General features: G+C 43.8%; 1 protein-coding gene across 2 annotated transcripts in view; it reads left to right on the top strand.

Annotated features, from left to right (window-relative positions):
* Nucleotides 1-16622, top strand: part of LOC122815837 (death-associated protein kinase 1-like) — a 913045-nt gene that overhangs the window by 174091 nt on the left and 722332 nt on the right. The gene's annotated exons all lie outside the window — the stretch shown is intronic.

Below are 16622 nucleotides of genomic sequence, written 5' to 3'. Positions count from 1 at the left end.
TCTAAGCCACCCCCTTATGGTAAGAACTCACAATGACTCTCCTCCCCCACCCCCTCCCTCTGCCCACCTTCACTTACCCCTAGGCGGAAAACTGTCCTTTGACGCAAGCACCTGGCCCACCATTACAAACCAGGGATAGAAATTTTCTTTCCACACACTTTCAACTCCAAAAGGGTTCCCAGATCTACCTCCATACCAGTGGGCGGAAGTGCAAAAACAAGTCCTTTCCCTCCTCTCTATGAGGGCAGAAGAGCACATTCCTGCAGAACAGAAAGGCCAAGGTTTCTACTCCAGACTTTTTCTGGTACCCAGAAAAGAGGGCACCTGGCATCTAATTCTTGATCTATCCATTCTAAACACCTTCCTGGTGATCCCAAAATTCAGAATGCTCACCCTCCAGCAATTGTTACCCATGCTCTCCAAGGATGCTTGGCTAGCCACCCTAGATCTAAAAGAGGCCTACCTCCACATTCCTATCAGGGAATCATGCAGGAAATATCTCCGTTTCAGGGCAGGATCTCAGCACTTTCAGTTCTCTGTGCTTCCTTCTGGCTTATCTACTGCTCCCAGAGTTTTCACAAAATGTCTGGCTCCAGTCATTGCCTTTTGCAGACAAAGGAATATCCAGATTTACCCATACTTAGACGACTGCCTAATTCAGGCAGACAGCCAGGAAAAGCTGCTCAAGCACCTGGCCTTTGGAATGTCCCTACTAACCTCCCTAGGGTACACAGTCGACAAAAAGAAATCCAAACAGGTACCCACCCAAAGGATTATATTCCAGGTAGCAAGCCTGGACACAGCTTCCCAGATGGTATTCCTTACACCAGAAAAGCAAACTTTCCTAACAGCCTACTTCTCTTAACTAGCCACTAGACCCCAGCTATCTGCAAGGAACATCCTGCAAGCTCTGGGGTTCATGGCATCTTGCATTCTACTCATTCCATATGCCAGACTGCATATGAGGAAACTTCAAGTGGTACCTAAAAAGCCTTTGATGTCAACACTCTGAAGACCTGGAGACTCTTATACCTATAATACCTTGCCTCAGAAAAGATTTTCTTTGGTGGGCAACAGCATGCTCCCAACCCAAGGGGCTACCTTTCTCACCCCCCCCCCGCCGCCTAGACCCTCAACACAGACGCATTAGACTATACCTGGGGTGCACACCTGGATGGCAGGTGCATACAGGGCCAATGGACCCCACAGCAAATCCATCTGTACATCAAACAAAAAGAGATGATAGCTGTCCTGCACGCCTTGATAGCTTTCAAGCCCCTTCTCTCCCGATCAAAACAGACACCATTGTGATGTGGTATATCAACAGGCAGGGAGGGACTCACTTGTACTCTGTATGCAGGCCGGCCATCACCCTTTGGCACACAGCCTCTGCCATGCAACTCCACCTGTTAGCACAATTACTACCAGGTTCTCTCAACTCTCTGGAAGACCACTTAAGCAGAAATCTTCTGGACCCACACAAGTGGCAGCTCAACAGAAGAACCTTCACCCTAATACCGCAGAAATGGGGCACCCCTGAAGGTCAACCTCTTTACTTCCCACAACAACCATCAGCTCAGCAAGTTCTGCACCAGGGAGCATCACTGCATGGCTTGGAAAGTGGATGCCCTGTCCTTCCCCTGGGTCAATCTATCGGTCTATGCCTTTACTCCACTACCTCTCATCCCCAGGGTACTGCTCAAAATAAAGGAGGAAAAACCAAGGACAATTCTTATAGCTCCAGACTGGCCTCACCAGCACTGGTACCCTTTGCTGCACAGCCTGTCCCCACTGCCATCATGGCATCTTCCTCAGATTCCAGACCTCCTGACCCAGAGGGAAGGGGAATTCATGCATCCCCAATTGCAAACAGTTTGGCAGCTTGGCTTATTCTCTAACCCCCAATCAATCTGCCAACCTCAGTAAACAGGTTCTAGATGTTATACATGAGGCCAGACGCAGTAGCACTAGAAAGTCTTATGCTGACAAATGGAAATGGTTCTGCACCTTGGATTCAGGCTAAGCGAGCCATTATGGCACAGCCCTCCCTCCCTCTCATCTTGGATGACTTAGCTGACCTGCTACACAGTGGCCTCTCTTTTTCCTCTATTAAAATTCATGCCTCTGCTATCTCTGCTCATTTTCCCACTGAGCAGCCCCTTTTCTCACACCTTTTGATCAAACAGCCCCTAAGAGGGGGTAGCAACTTGAGGCCACCCAGAAGAGCACCAGCCCCAGCTTGGGACCTTAACTTTGTGTTGGAAAAGCTCACCCTACCCCCCTTCAAACCAGCCTCTTCAACAAAGCTAGAATGTCTTTCCTGGAAGACAGCTTTCCTTCTGGCCATCACTTCAGCCGGAAGGATCTCCGAGCTGCAAGCACTCATGGCTGTGGAACCCTTTATCATTTCCATGCTGGCAGGGTATCCCTCAGGACAAACCCATCCTTCATGCCCAAGGTGGTGTCCAGTGTGGCTCTCAACCAATTCATTCATTTGCCCACCTTTTTTCCCAACCCACAGAACAAGGGGGAAAGGATCCTGCACTCTCTAGGTGCACAGACAGCTCAGATTCTATCTAGACAGGAATAAATCCTTCAGAAAGTCTGATCAATTGCTGGTTAGCTTTGCTGCAGGGGCAGAGGGCAAAGCCATCTCCAAACGAACCATTTCCAAGTGGATATCAGACTACATCCATTTCTGCTACAGACAGCACAGAAAGACTCCCCCCAAGGGGGTCAGGACTCACTCCACCAGAGTAGCCTCCACCTCTGCAGCTTTCTCAGAGGAGTCCCCACCAGGGACATCCTGGAGGCTGCCACCTGGACATCTGTTCACACCTTCACCAAACATTACCACCTGCCTGTCTTTTCCAAATCCAGGGCAGTGTTTGCCTCTGCAGTCTTGCAGGGCATCCTAGCCAGCCCCTAGTTTCCTTGACTGCATCCACCCATTTCCTCAGCTTTGGGAATCAATCCAAATGTGATGACTGCAACAGTGAAACACAAAGAGCATAGTGCAGTTGTGTATCCTTACCATAAATATAGATGTTCGAGTGTATTCACTGTTGCAGTCCTGGTTTCCCTCTCTCCATCCCTCTCTTTTCTTTCCTTACAAGGACATATTGGTGTTTACTTTCTACTGGTGGGGTTCTTCCACCAGAACCTGGCTCCCACATAGGGAGGTTAGGGCTAGAAAAACTGATGTAATGGCGTAGGCTGCCTTACTTTATACTACTGATGACCTGACGTCAGTCCTGAAATGACAACAATCGACGCAGAAATACTAAGCCTCTGGTATTCGGGCCGGCTGAGGGCTACCCTGGCAGTGATAACCCAAATATGATGACTGCAACAGTGAATACACTCAAACATCTACATTTATGGTAAGTGTACACAACTATACTTTCCTGTATGCTTTCCCACCCTTTCCACTAATATCCAGGGTGCTTCAATGTAGGAATCCCCTTGTATAAATTGTGGTGACTCCCTTCTGGTCTAGTTAACTGCGGGTCTCCCATCTATTGGAAATATTGTGGTGACTCCTTTCTGGTCTAGGTAACTGTGGTTGTCCCTTCTATTGGAAATGGCCATGGGCAATTGCCACATGCTTCCTTACAGACTGGATCTATCACACTAGAACAAGGGTGTGTGATGCACTCCAGTGTCATTCCTTTTTAGTTGACTGCCTGGATGATAATGTCTTAGTTCCTTTTATGCAGCTGTTTACTGAAGGTGTGCAGCAGGTACTAGTGGAGGCAAGAAAGTGTGCTACTAATTGAAAATCATATATTAGCATATGGAAAAGGTTTTCTAGTTGGTGTCAACAACATAACTAACACCCATTCAAGACTACTTTATTTCTGGTTTTACAATATTTGTCTGAGTTACTGTCCTATGGCCTTTCTTATTCCTCTGTCAATGTTCATTAATCAGCCATTTCAGCATGACTACCTGTAGGTCCTCCTCTTTAAAGGCAGTCCCATGTCAAGATGTTCTTGAAAGGAATTTTGCATAAGAGGCTGCCAAGTAAACCAGTGGCCTCTCCTTGGGATCTTAATTTTGTATTAAAGAAGCTAACACTTGCTCCATTTGAACCAGCTAATCTGGCAAGAGTTGAGGATTTTAACATAGAAAACAGTTTTACTGATTGCTCTGACCTCTGCAAGAAGAGTGTTTGAGTTGCAAGTTCTTATGCTGAGTCAATCATACCACATTTTCCATAGGAACAGGCTTTCTTTAAGAACAAATTCTTCTTTTGTTTCTAAAGTGGTATCCAACTTTACTTTAAGCTAAACTATTCATATCCCCATTTTCTTCACTGAATCTAAAAATGAGGGAGAAAGGACAATCCATATCTTGGATGTCCTTATGCAACCCTGCCACTATCTTGATAGAACTAAATCTCTTAGATGTTTGGATTGACTGTTGTGTCTTGCGAAGGTAAGGAGGGAAAACCTGTGTCAAAACAGACTATTTCCATATGGTTGTATTAGACTGTTACCTTTTGTTATATTGACTATAACAAATCTGTTCCAGGTAGGGACAAGGCCCTCTCTACCAGGGTCTTGCTTCCACCTATGGCTTTTTAGAAAGGGTTGGATTCTACAAATATTCTAGAATCTGCTTCTTGATCCTCTGCACATACCTTTGCAAAGTAGTACAAGCTTGATTCCTTCTCTCAGTCCAGATCAAGCTTTGCAAGGACCATTCTGCAGGAGTTGCTGGATTCTTGTCCTTTCACCTCCCAAATGTAGTTAGCTGTGGTAATTTACCCATACAGCTAAGGCTACTGCAGCAGTGATCAATATGATGAACATAGTACAGCTGTATAAGTTGAACTTAGCATAACAATAGGTGTTTGATCACTGCTGTAGTATTCGTTCTCTCTCCCACCTCCCCTTTTATTTTGCCTGGGTGTGGACTTTTTTCAATCCTGGCATTGTCCTTTCAGGGTTCAACCTCTTCTCTTTGTTGGCAGGAAAGCTCTGAAGGGTTTCACGTCCATCCTTTCTTTTAGTCAGCTCAACTCAAGCTACTTGACAGTTTGGGCACATGGAAGGTGCCCTGAAGCTTTGGTAGCTGGCTGGCTGTTATATCCATGACAGGGTATAACCCCCATGTAGTTAAGGTTATCGAACACAGTAACCATTCAAACATCTACTGTTATGGTAATTTCAACTTACTCAACTGTCCTTTTGTCTCCTTTTTGTGGAATAAAGAGTGTCATCATATTTGTAAGCAAAGCATTTCAAAGTGGCTGCCCTCTGCTATTGTTTTCTGTTACTCCTACAATGGTAGTACCCACTCTCTTTCCCTCAGATTGTGTGTGAGAGAGAGAGAGAGAGAGAGAGAGAGAAAGACTATTGCATGTAAGTAGGACTTGCTCAACTTTACTTTCAACATAGAGTTTGGCGACTAGTAGCTTGCTGCATTTTTCAGTTTTTCATAGGCAAGTCATAGTGGTGATAGTGCAGAACACTGGACTCCAAGAGTTTACCTATGTTATGTCAGAATGTTTTGCTGACAGCATACTTTGACAGCTGCAGTGTCATTTTAACAGCTTCACGAGATAGGAAAAGTAGTGTTTTTATTTATTTTTGTTAAATCTATTTGTAAAGTAGGATGGTGCCCTCCTTAACCCCACTCCTGCTAAGGGAACAGGACAGATTGGTAAAATAGATGCAGGGGAGAATGTCAGAGAATTTGTTTACATGGGGAGAAAGGGCAAAGCTTTTGAGTAGGCCAACTAGGTTACTTCCTAGGGAGCCATCTTTGGAAGGGTGCTCTTTCCAATTAATTTATTTTTTAGAGGATTGAAATACGCAATTTCTTTGCTGTAAAAAATTTAAATGCAATGCCACAACAAAATGTACACGCCCCACAGAGTGATGGACATCCAAGGGGAAGGTGGTCCTCTTGACCATTCAAGTCAAGCAACATCAATTTAGATTCATTGCAAGGTCTTCAAAAGGTTGGCGTAGAGCTGTGGTGATGACCAGGATGAGGGCTGTCAGATTTTTTAAATTTTTTTATTTTGTTTCTTATGCTAGTAAATGCAGGGTCCCTTGCAAGCCAACCTGCTGAGACAAGTGGATATTTCACCAAGAAAGTGGTAAAGTGATGTTGACTCATTCTACTTTGCTTTTTCCGACATCAAGCAAAACATAACCCTCCAGCATGTGACATGACTCTATACCTAACAGGTTCGGGAGAAATATTTTTGTTCTAAATTCTCTTTAATGTGCAGAGGCTTTGTCTGCTAAAAGGAGAAGAAAATAAATTAAAAGTCACTACTAAAGTGGGTAGTTAATACACTTAGTAGGACTGAAGAATATATTGAAAATCTTTTATGCCCAGATTGTTTTACTTTCCACAGGGAGGGAGTTCTAGGCAACAAGGTGTAATGAGTAAAATGCTCTTTCAGTGGTACTAAATCTGAGGGGGTCATTATAATCCAGGACTCTTGTATTATAGGGGACTTTGTTATGAGATGTACTGGTGCCCCTGTAACCAGGCTGAACAAGGAGAAAATTGGTAGTTACTCTTATTTGGAGCCAGGATCCGCCAAATCTTGCACACACCCATGCACTCAAGTCATTACACCATCATAGTCCTTGTAAGTATAAATGACCTGCAATGTACCATCCTGGACTATATGAAAAGAGACGTTATGGAGCTTTTGGACTGTTTCTCAGGCCAGTATGAGCCTAGCAGTGAGCAGCATATTATCATTACTGACAATGATGCCACAGTATTAGCAAAAATGATTGATTTCAATAACTGACTGACTGTCTAAGGGGATGCAATATTTGTTATCTTGGGAGGATATGGTTAACAGACCTGTGTTGCTTTGCCAAGGATGGTCTGCACCTTTTCCCTCTAGGCTTTTGAATACTGGCTAAAACTTTATCCACCCCATAGTGCATTTTTTTAGTTAATGACAAATTGACAAACCTACTGACGTAGCAAAGTCAACTCAACTGACCCTCAGGGTGTTACTGCTCAGTGCTAGTACCCTAAATAACAAAATACACTCCCCCAAGCCCTCCTCACACTCAAAAATATAGACATCTGTGCAGTTACTAACATATGGAGTAAAGCAGCAGAGATTTCCCAGGCAGTGATAGGTTTCAGTGCCCTCCACACTTTTAGACAAGTAGCTGCATAACAAGGGCTAAAGGTAGAGGTGTCTCAGTATACATTAGTAGCAAGCATACCTGTACGGTGGTCAAACAGGATGACATGCTGGAGTTCCTGCATATTCAGATCATCGTAGACAAAATCACATACCATAACATAGCCAGCTACAGGTCACCCTCCACATCCGAAAAAGTTCACAGTGCATTATTTGGACCTACTGGAGATGTCATCCATACTAACACCCTACTCGTGGGAGATTTTAGTAACTCCTCAGACCGGGAAGTCTACACAGCCTCAAATCTACAGACACAGAGATTGCTGGACTTCGTAAATACAAACACCTGTCACCAAATAGTGTATGCACCCACTAGACGCTCCAATATATTGGACCTTGTGCTCACAAATATGGGAACATGCTGCACCTCTCCCCAGTGTCTCGATTTCTCTGGTAAGGTCTGATCATAAAGCTGTCAACTTTGAAATCAAAATCAATTCCATCATCCCATTAAAACCAGTAACAGGAACTATTCCAAGGCAAATTGGCTTTTATTAAGTGCTGGTTTCTCAAAATTCAGTGCCCTCCAAACACTGAGAACACAGCAGCCTATGATGAATTGTGGTCAGAAATTCTATACAGCCATGTAAATGGCTGCATAGATGTTCTTCGTGTTTCACTGTTGCAGTCATTACATTTGGGTTATCTGCTTGCAGGTTGCCCTCAGTCAGCCTGATTAACAAAATCTTGGGTCCTGCGTTGGTTGCTGTCCCTTCTTCCATGACGTCAGGTCGCCAGGGGTATAAAACATGCAGCCGACGCCATTACATCAGTCTTTCTTGCCGTGCGGTGCCCAAAGCAGAAGCAGTTCGCAAGTGCCGGTCGGCCGACTCCTGAAATTTTCATTTTTGAGTTTCAGAACCGAAGTCTTCAACTAAAGCTAAGTACCCTGTTGGGGAAACTTTTTCTTGCTCCTTACCGATGTCAGCAAAAGTTAATAATTGCATTACTTGTGGAAAGCAAATACCTCATAAAGATTTTCATTCGTACTGTATTCCTTGCCTAGGCCCTGACCACAACATACCTTGCTGTCGGTTTTGTGCTTTATTTAATCAGCGCACTGTCCGTCATCAGTATATTTTTGCCTCTAAATATTTCGGTTCTCTGTTTAATTATCCAGAAATGTTGTTGGTTAGCCAGTTTAATTATCCAGAAATGTTGTTGGTTAGCCATCCGACTACCGGGATTATGAAAAAACGCAAAGATAAAGACAGAGACAGGCCGCTGAGGTCCAAAACTGCTGACGACGCTTCTCCTAAGCCAGTTGCCAGTTCGCCGGTACTCAGTGAGGCGCTTTCGCAGCCCCTGATACCTGCTACTTCTGATTCCAGGCCTCTACTGAGACCCATTTGGAGTCCGGTATGACGCGAGATGCTTCAACTATGGAACCCGCGGATGTCTCTAACTTGGATGGGTCTGGAGCCGCTGTGCAGGCCCCGGCTTCTGAGGGTGTATTCAAGCCTACGGACTTGCATATTAAATTGACGCCTCCTTCATTACTTAGGCCTAAATCTCGGTTCATGTCTAAAAAAACGACGTCCAGGCCACATGCTCAGGCCTCTATGCCTAAAAAACAAATGATAAAGAATGGCTGAAGATCTAATAACTCTAATCAGGGGTAGCTAACCCCCCCCCCTTCTACGAGGCCTAGGACTGAGGTTGATTATGAATCTTCTGATCAGGATTCTGTTTTTCTGACTCTTCTGGTGACCTGGATTTGTCCTTACCTACTTATGAGGATTCTGATACAGAGGACTCCATTCCCTCTGCTTCCCCTCCTGAGGATTTTTCTTTTGGGGAAACCTTACATACTCTAAGGGAGCATTTCTTTTTCTTATTCAAAAAAGAGGCTTAGGGATTTCCTTCTCCTACCTCAGCATAGGCTTTTAGCAATTCCTGCTGTACTAGTTATTGTTGATGATGCTTTCTCGGAATCTAGTTTGGCCCCTGATTCCCTGCCTCCTGCTCCAAGAAAACCTGACAGATACTACAGGGTCCCTGAGTCCCACAAGTTCCTTTTCAAAAATCCTATTGCAGACCCAGAGACTATTTCACAGGGGCCCAAGGGCATTAAGGCTTCTACTGCTAAAAATCCTACCCCTTCTGATAGAGACTCCAGGGCGCTGGATAGATGGGGTAAGAAGGTTTACACTTCTGCAGCCTTGGCCATTAGGGCTTTAAACTGCCAGTTTCATATGTTAAAATATCAGCAACATGTTATTGGACTGCTTAAACAGAAAATGATGTTGATTTCTGACTGTGTGGAAAATAAAGAATTACAGGATTTAATGCATTCTGCCGAACATGTTGGAAAACATACTTTGCAATGTGGTTTTGATTCATTAGAGGCCTCTTGCAGGGCTGCTGTTACTGGGTCTGTGCTCAGAAGGCATGCTTGTCTTAAGGAGCAATCTTTGCCTGATCATGTTAAAGCCAAATTGTTGGATGCTCCTTTAAATCAGGACCGCCTGTTTGGCAACAAGGCTGAGGAAGTTCTTAAAAAGATGGAAGATAAATCTAAATCTATGCAAACTGTTAAAGATTTTTTACAAGTTCAGCCTCCTAGATTTAGTAGGCATGGCTGGCCCTCTAAGAATTGGTCCTTTCCAGCCCCTTCCAGGTCTTCTCAAGCCCAAACCCAGACACAGCAAAAACCCCAGGTTTTAGTCCCAGGGGACTCGCAGAACTAAGCAGTGGGGGGCCCTCCACTTCCAAGTCTGGGAATAATAAGTCTCCCCCTATGGTAAAATGTCTCAATGGCTTCCTTTGAAAATTTCCAAGCACTTATCATCTGACTGCCCCTTTGGGGGGAAAGATTGCTCTTCATGCAAAGAATTGGGAACTCATTACCCAGGACAAATGAGTTTTAAATATAGTGTCCCAGGGATACAGATTTCACTTCCACATGCTGCCAACACCAAGTGGGTGCCAGACCTACCCACAAATCAGTGGGCAGAGGCCCAAAAACAAGTACATTCTCTCTTAAGCATGGGGGCTATTCAACTGGTACCAGAAGAGGAAAAGGGACAAGGTTTCTACTCGAGACTTTTCCTGGTACCCAGAAAAGACAATTCATGGCGTCCTATCCTGGGCCTGTTTACTCTAAACACCTTTTTGGAGATTCCAAAATTCAAGATGTTGACTCTTCACCAGTTACTTCCTATGCTAGGCAAAGATGCCTGGTTGGCAACACTAGATTTAAAAGAAGCATACCTGCACATCCCAATCAGGGAATCTTGCAGAAGATACCTACTCTTCAAAGCAGGCTACACGCACTATCAGTTCTCTGCACTGCCCTTTGGTTTATCTACTGCGCCCAGGGTATTCACAAAGTACCTAGCTCCAGTTATTGCATTTTGCAGGCAAAGAAATATTCAAAAATACCCATACCTGGATGATTGTCCAATTCAGGCAGAAAGCCAGGGCATACTTTTGAATCATCTGGCCTTTGTAAAAAGGGTTCTAACTTGTTTGGGGTACACCATAAACGAAAATAAATCGCATCTGGTACCCTGTCAACAAATTATATTCCTGGGAACAAGCTTGAGTACAACTTCCCAGATGGCTTACCTCACTCCAGAAAAGCAAATTCATTTGACAACCTACTTCAAACAAGTGGCGACAAAAACCCTACTACCTGCAAAACAAATACTGCAAGCCTTGGGGTTCATGGCCTCCTGCATTCTTCTAATTCCATATGCCAGACTGCATATGAGGAAACTACAGTGGTATCTAAAAAGCCTATGGTTTCAACATTCTCAAAACCTAGAAACAATGATTCCTGTCATACCTTGCCTATGCCTAGAGTTCCTTTGGTGGGCAGAGGCCTGCCACAAGGGACTACCTTTCACACCACCCCGTGCCACCCAAACCCTAACAGATGCATCAGACTATGCATGGGGGGCTCACCTGGCAGGGAAGTGCATTCAGGGCAAATGGAACCCAAGTCAAATGCACCTGCATATCAATCAAAAAGAAATGTTAGCTGTACAGAATGTTCTGACAGCCTTCTAGGACCACATTCTTCCAAGACAACTAAACAACTAATGGTAAAGACGGACAACACCACTATATATATATATATATATATATATATATATATATATATATATATATATATATATACCTGTTTGCCTCTCCCCAGAACTACCAATTGGACAAATTTTGCACAAGGACTCCCCACAAACAAGCCTGGAAAGTGGATGCTCTGTCCTTCAGCTGGAAAAACCTATCAGTCTTTGCCTTCCCCCCTCTGCCTCTCCTCTCCAAAGTACTACTAAAAGTCAAAGAGGACAAATTTTCAGTCTGCAGTAGCAGCTGGCTTGAAAGGAGGTAGAGAGAGTTTCTCCAAGACAAAGTTAATGTCCCAGGCTGGGGTTGGAGCTCTCCTGGGTGGTCCCAAATTTTTGGCCCCTCTGAGGAACTGCTTGAGCAGTGGATGATTTTGATTGCTCCAGACTGGCCGCGCCAACACTGATACTCCCTCCTGCGCAGTGTGTCACGGTTATCTCCATGGCACCTGCCTCAGACTCCTTCCTTGCTGTCTCAGCAGGAGAACCAGATTCTGCACCCTCAGCTTCCAACACTGAACCTTGCAGCCTGGCTAATTACTTAATTTTTCCTTTACCATCCCTCAGCAAACCTGTGACAGATATCATCTTAGAGACAAGGAGGCCTTGTACTAGAAAATCTTATGCTGAAAAATGGAAAAGATTCTGTGCCTGGAACCAATCTCAAGGGATGAGCACAGTAGCGCCCAATTTACCTCAGATTTTACAATACTTAACTGAGATGCTTCACAAGGGGCTGTCTTTTTCCTCCATTAAAATCCACGCCTCAGCCATTTCAGCTCATTATAACACAGAACCTCCCCTCTTCTCTCATCCACTGCTCAAGCAGTTCCTCAGAGGGGCCAAAAATTTGAGACCACCCAGGAGAGCTCCAACCCCAGCCTGGGACGTTAACTTTGTCTTGGAGAAACTCTCTCTACCTCCTTTCAAGCCAGCTGCTACTGCAGACTTAAAATTTCTTTCTTGGAAAACAGCTTTCCTTTTAGCAATCACTTTAGCTAGAAGGGTATCTGAATTACAGGCCCTTATGGCAGTGGAGCCTTTCATCTTCTTTCATGCGGACAGGGTGACCGCCAGAACCAATCCATCCTTCATGCCCAAGGTGGTATCCAGTGTGGCTCTTAATCAGTCCATTCATTTGCCAACCTTTTTTCCCAATTCACAGAATAAAGGGGAACTGATACTGCATTCCTTAGATGTGCACAGACAACTTAGATTCTACTTGGACAGGACTAAACCTCAAAGGAAATCTGAACAACTGCTGGTAGCATTTGCTGCAGGGGCAGAGGGGAAGGCTATTTCAAAGCAAACCATTTCTAAATGGATAAGCCATTGCATTCATTTCTGCTATAAGCACCATGGAAAACCTATCCCCCAGGGGATCAGACCTCACTCCACCAGGGCTGCATCTACCTCCACAGCCTTTCTCAGAGGCATCCCTACCAGGGACATCCTAGAAGCTGCTACCTGGAGTTCTGCACATACTTTCACCAAGCATTATCATTTGCCAATTTTCTCTAAATCCAGAGCTGGCTTTGCCACTGCAGTCTTGCAGGGCCTTATAGCTGGCCCTAATGCTATCTAAACTCCTCCTCCCAAACCATAGCTTTGGGAATCTTCCCAAATGTAATGACTGCAACAGTGAAACATGAAGAACATAGAACAGTTGTGTACACCTACCATAAATGTAGATGTTTGAGTGTATTCACTGTTGCAGTCCTGGTTACCCTCCCCCCAATCCCCTAACTCCTTTTGGCTATACCTCTACTTTCCTTTACTATGCTTAAAAGCCTTTTTGGTGTATTTGCTTTTTTTGTTGGAGGTATATCTTTGTGCTTTTATGTTTAATTGCTTCCCATTAGGGGGGCACCTGACATCTGGGGCAAGAAAAACTGATGTAATGGCGTCGGCTGCATGTTTTATACCCCTGACGGCCTGACGTCATGGAAGAAGGGACAGCAACTGGCGCAGGACCCAAGACTTTGTTAATCAGGCCGACTGAGGGCAACCTGCAAGCAGATAACCCAAATGTAATGACTGCAACAGTGAATACACTCGAACATCTACATGTATGGTAAGTGTACACAACTGTACTTTTCTTCTGTAGCTACCAGAAGAAAGCCCAGGACTAGCCCCAGAAACAAACCGCCCTGGTAGCAGCTCAAATTAAACAGGATATACAGCAAAAGAAAAAATTATGGTAAAAATCAGAAAGAGTAATTTCCATAAAGATAAAAACTCTCTCATCAAACTAAATAGGCAATTAAGATGGCTGCATAGGTCAAGGATAGCCAACTATGCGGATAAGAAGATAGCCTCTCAGGTGAATGATAACCATAACACCTTTTTCAGCTGTGTCAGACACCTCAAGAGCAGTTCACAGAGATGTGCACGATCTGGTGGTTAATGGTGCCACATTCACATCGCCTGGCGATACAATGAACCTGTTAGTGAACAAATTCAGTCCCAGATTTAGCTCCCTGTCACCTCAACCACCCCCCAAAAAAGTACCCTCAAAGATAATCGCTCCAACTCTAACTAGGGAGCACGTACTGGCTGCTCTTGCTAAATCAAAAATCATAGCCTCAGTTGGCCCAGATAACATCCCAGGATGCCTTCTGAACAGTCTGAAATATGACTCCTCAGGACCCCTGGAGTCATTATATAACTATACAGGCTTTGTGCCATGTAAATGGAGGACTGCAATGGTCACCCCCCCCTTCATAAGGGAGGGCCTTCAACATTTCCTGTAAACTACAGACCCTCTAGTTTGACTAGTCTTGTTTGCAAAGCCATGGAAAGAATTATCATGGAAATTATTGTCATGGAAATTATCAGTAAGGACATAGGAGACCTCCAGACACTGGATCCATCCTAGTCTGGCTTTCTCAAAAGGTCATGCTTACTGAATCTGGTGGATTTTTTTGAAAGGGTCACTAAGGCAGTGGATGAGGGGAAAATGGTGCATACTGCCTACCTAGGTCTGGCTAAAGCATTTCATAGAATACCCCACTCAGGCATTGTTATCAAACTTTTTACAGACCTAGCTATAAACCCTTTTGTAACACACTGAATAGCTAGCTTGCTCAGTTCTAGGACCCAAGAGTTAGAATCAGTGAGGCCAACTCCATAAAGAGGCTAGTCACCAGTGGAGTCCCTCAGGGCTCTGTACTAAACCCACTCCTCATTTGACATCGACTTCTCGGATGTCAAAGCCAATGTCAAAGGCCTCTGGCTAACCAAGTTCACAGATGATTGCAAACTGGGAACGGTCATTCAATCCCCCTAAGATGAGAACACCCTTCGGGAAGGTATAACACAGAAAAATATTTGATGCCAAAGCCATGGCTTAAAACTCAGTACCAAGAAATGCAGTATAGTACCTTTTGGGAAGTCAGCCACCCTGGGTAACTATGCTATCATTAAGACACCCCTGAAAGTTGATTCAGTAGTCAGGGATCTAAGAATTAATTTAGATAGTAACCTAGCCTTTGACCAACATGTGTCCAAGGTAGTAAGAAAATCCTTCTCTGTTCAACTTATAAGCAAGGAATTGCATTTAGGTCCATAAAGGTCATCATACCACTGTACTCTGTCCTCATCAGACCCATCGTAGAGTATATTCCCCTTTGGTGTGTGCCTGACCGGATGTATGCAGCAACTTTAACGTCCACAAAGGCTCTTTACAAAAAGATTACAGGGAGTAGACACAGTTTCCTATGCTGATTGCCTGAAAGCCCTGTGTTTACCGTGTATCATACAGACTTCTGAGAGGTGATTTTTGCCTGGCATAGAAGGCATCCTTAGACCCTATTTTGATGAACCTTTTGTACATCTGCAGAACAAACAGCACAATTGCTGCTAGATTAAAGACCTAAAGTTTACTTTGGACATAAACAGGACATGTTGGAGAGACAGATATGTTTCTCAGAGAATTTCCATTCTCTGGAATGGGCTCCCTATTCACATGAAGCAGAGTTCCTCCCTATCCCTATTTAAGAGCTACTTAGACCGAAGAGCAACTTAGACCAGTGGATGGGTAATAGGAAATTCACTCCTGGTCTGGCACCTATATCTCTGATGGACAGAGGCAGTAAATCACCCCCTGTATAAATCACATTTATGAGTCTTATTTGGATTGCCTGGTTAGGCTTATAAGGGCCTTAGTGGTCTTAGCCTAATGTACACCTATGAACATATGAACCTGTAATAGTACAGTATGGGAACAAATGTCAAGGAATTAGTAGCAGGTAGTGGTTCCATTCAGACAGAGAGCCGGTTATGGGCAAAATGTTTAAAAAAAATAATTTGCAAAGGGTTGGGGATAAAAGAAGACTGCTCCTAGACTGAGGTAGAATGCTGCATTTTTTTTAAATAAAACTATAATATTTGATTTGAATCTCTGCCTTTATTGGTTGGCTGGCTGTATCGTCAGGGAGTCTGGAAGATATGTGTGTGATGGCCGTTCTGATAAATTCTAGACAATTGAGAGGAATGGTTCAAGGTAGAAGTAGTGAGGTAAGTATTCTTTTTTCATGATGCTGGCAGTGATCAGATATTTTCTTGCAATAAATAAAGGTGTTTTGAATACTGTAATGTATGGCAACTTGGATGCGTGGTGTAAACTAACAAAAATGAAGCTTGCCATCAGACCTCCTGGCTATAACTGCTGGGTGAGGGGCATAGGAATAGATTTCAACTGTCCCTGATTATGGCTCAGACATGTTTCTCTGTCTCTCCTATTCCCTAGTTTTTGGCAAGTTTGGGAGAAAAGGTGGTGGATTACATCTCATAAATAATGATAATAATTAGTTATAGATGTATTCTGCTTCAGAAAATGCATGTTATTTCATACTCTTTTTATTTTGTCAGCTCCTTAGCATTAATATTTTAAAAGTGTCCCGATTAGTTTTGGATTTGTCGCCAATTCTGGAGGTAAAAGGTTGAAAACTTTGGGGATGGCTGGATAAAAGTAACGTGCTCTTCTTCTTTGCTCAGGTTTGTCACTACTATCTGGCTTTGCAAGACTAGTGAGTATTTCTGAGAAGAAAGATGGACCAGTTAACTTGACACTCAATATGCACAGACAGAGTAGGTATAATTGCTTAGACTGTCTGCGGAGGAAAATGACTTGCTTCCCATTGTTTACTTATTATTCTGGCCTTGCAACACTAGAATGATTTTTGTGAAGCAGCATGGAATATCTTAATATGTGGCAACTGTTTGTTTGAAACAAAGGTTGTAGATCAATATGTATGTATACCTTTAAGAAACTTTCTAAGGGCTTGCACAAGTGTATAAATACTGAGCATGTGTGAGCTTAACTGTCATTTCGTAGTAAGCTGTTGAGATGTAAG

Source organism: Protopterus annectens, chromosome 11.part0 (genome assembly GCF_019279795.1).
Source record: "Protopterus annectens isolate FY-2018-M chromosome 11.part0, PAN1.0, whole genome shotgun sequence".
Classification (NCBI taxonomy): domain Eukaryota; kingdom Metazoa; phylum Chordata; order Ceratodontiformes; family Protopteridae; genus Protopterus; species Protopterus annectens.
The sequence above is the reverse complement of the archived record's forward strand: the minus strand, read 5'-3'. Positions and strand labels throughout refer to the sequence as shown.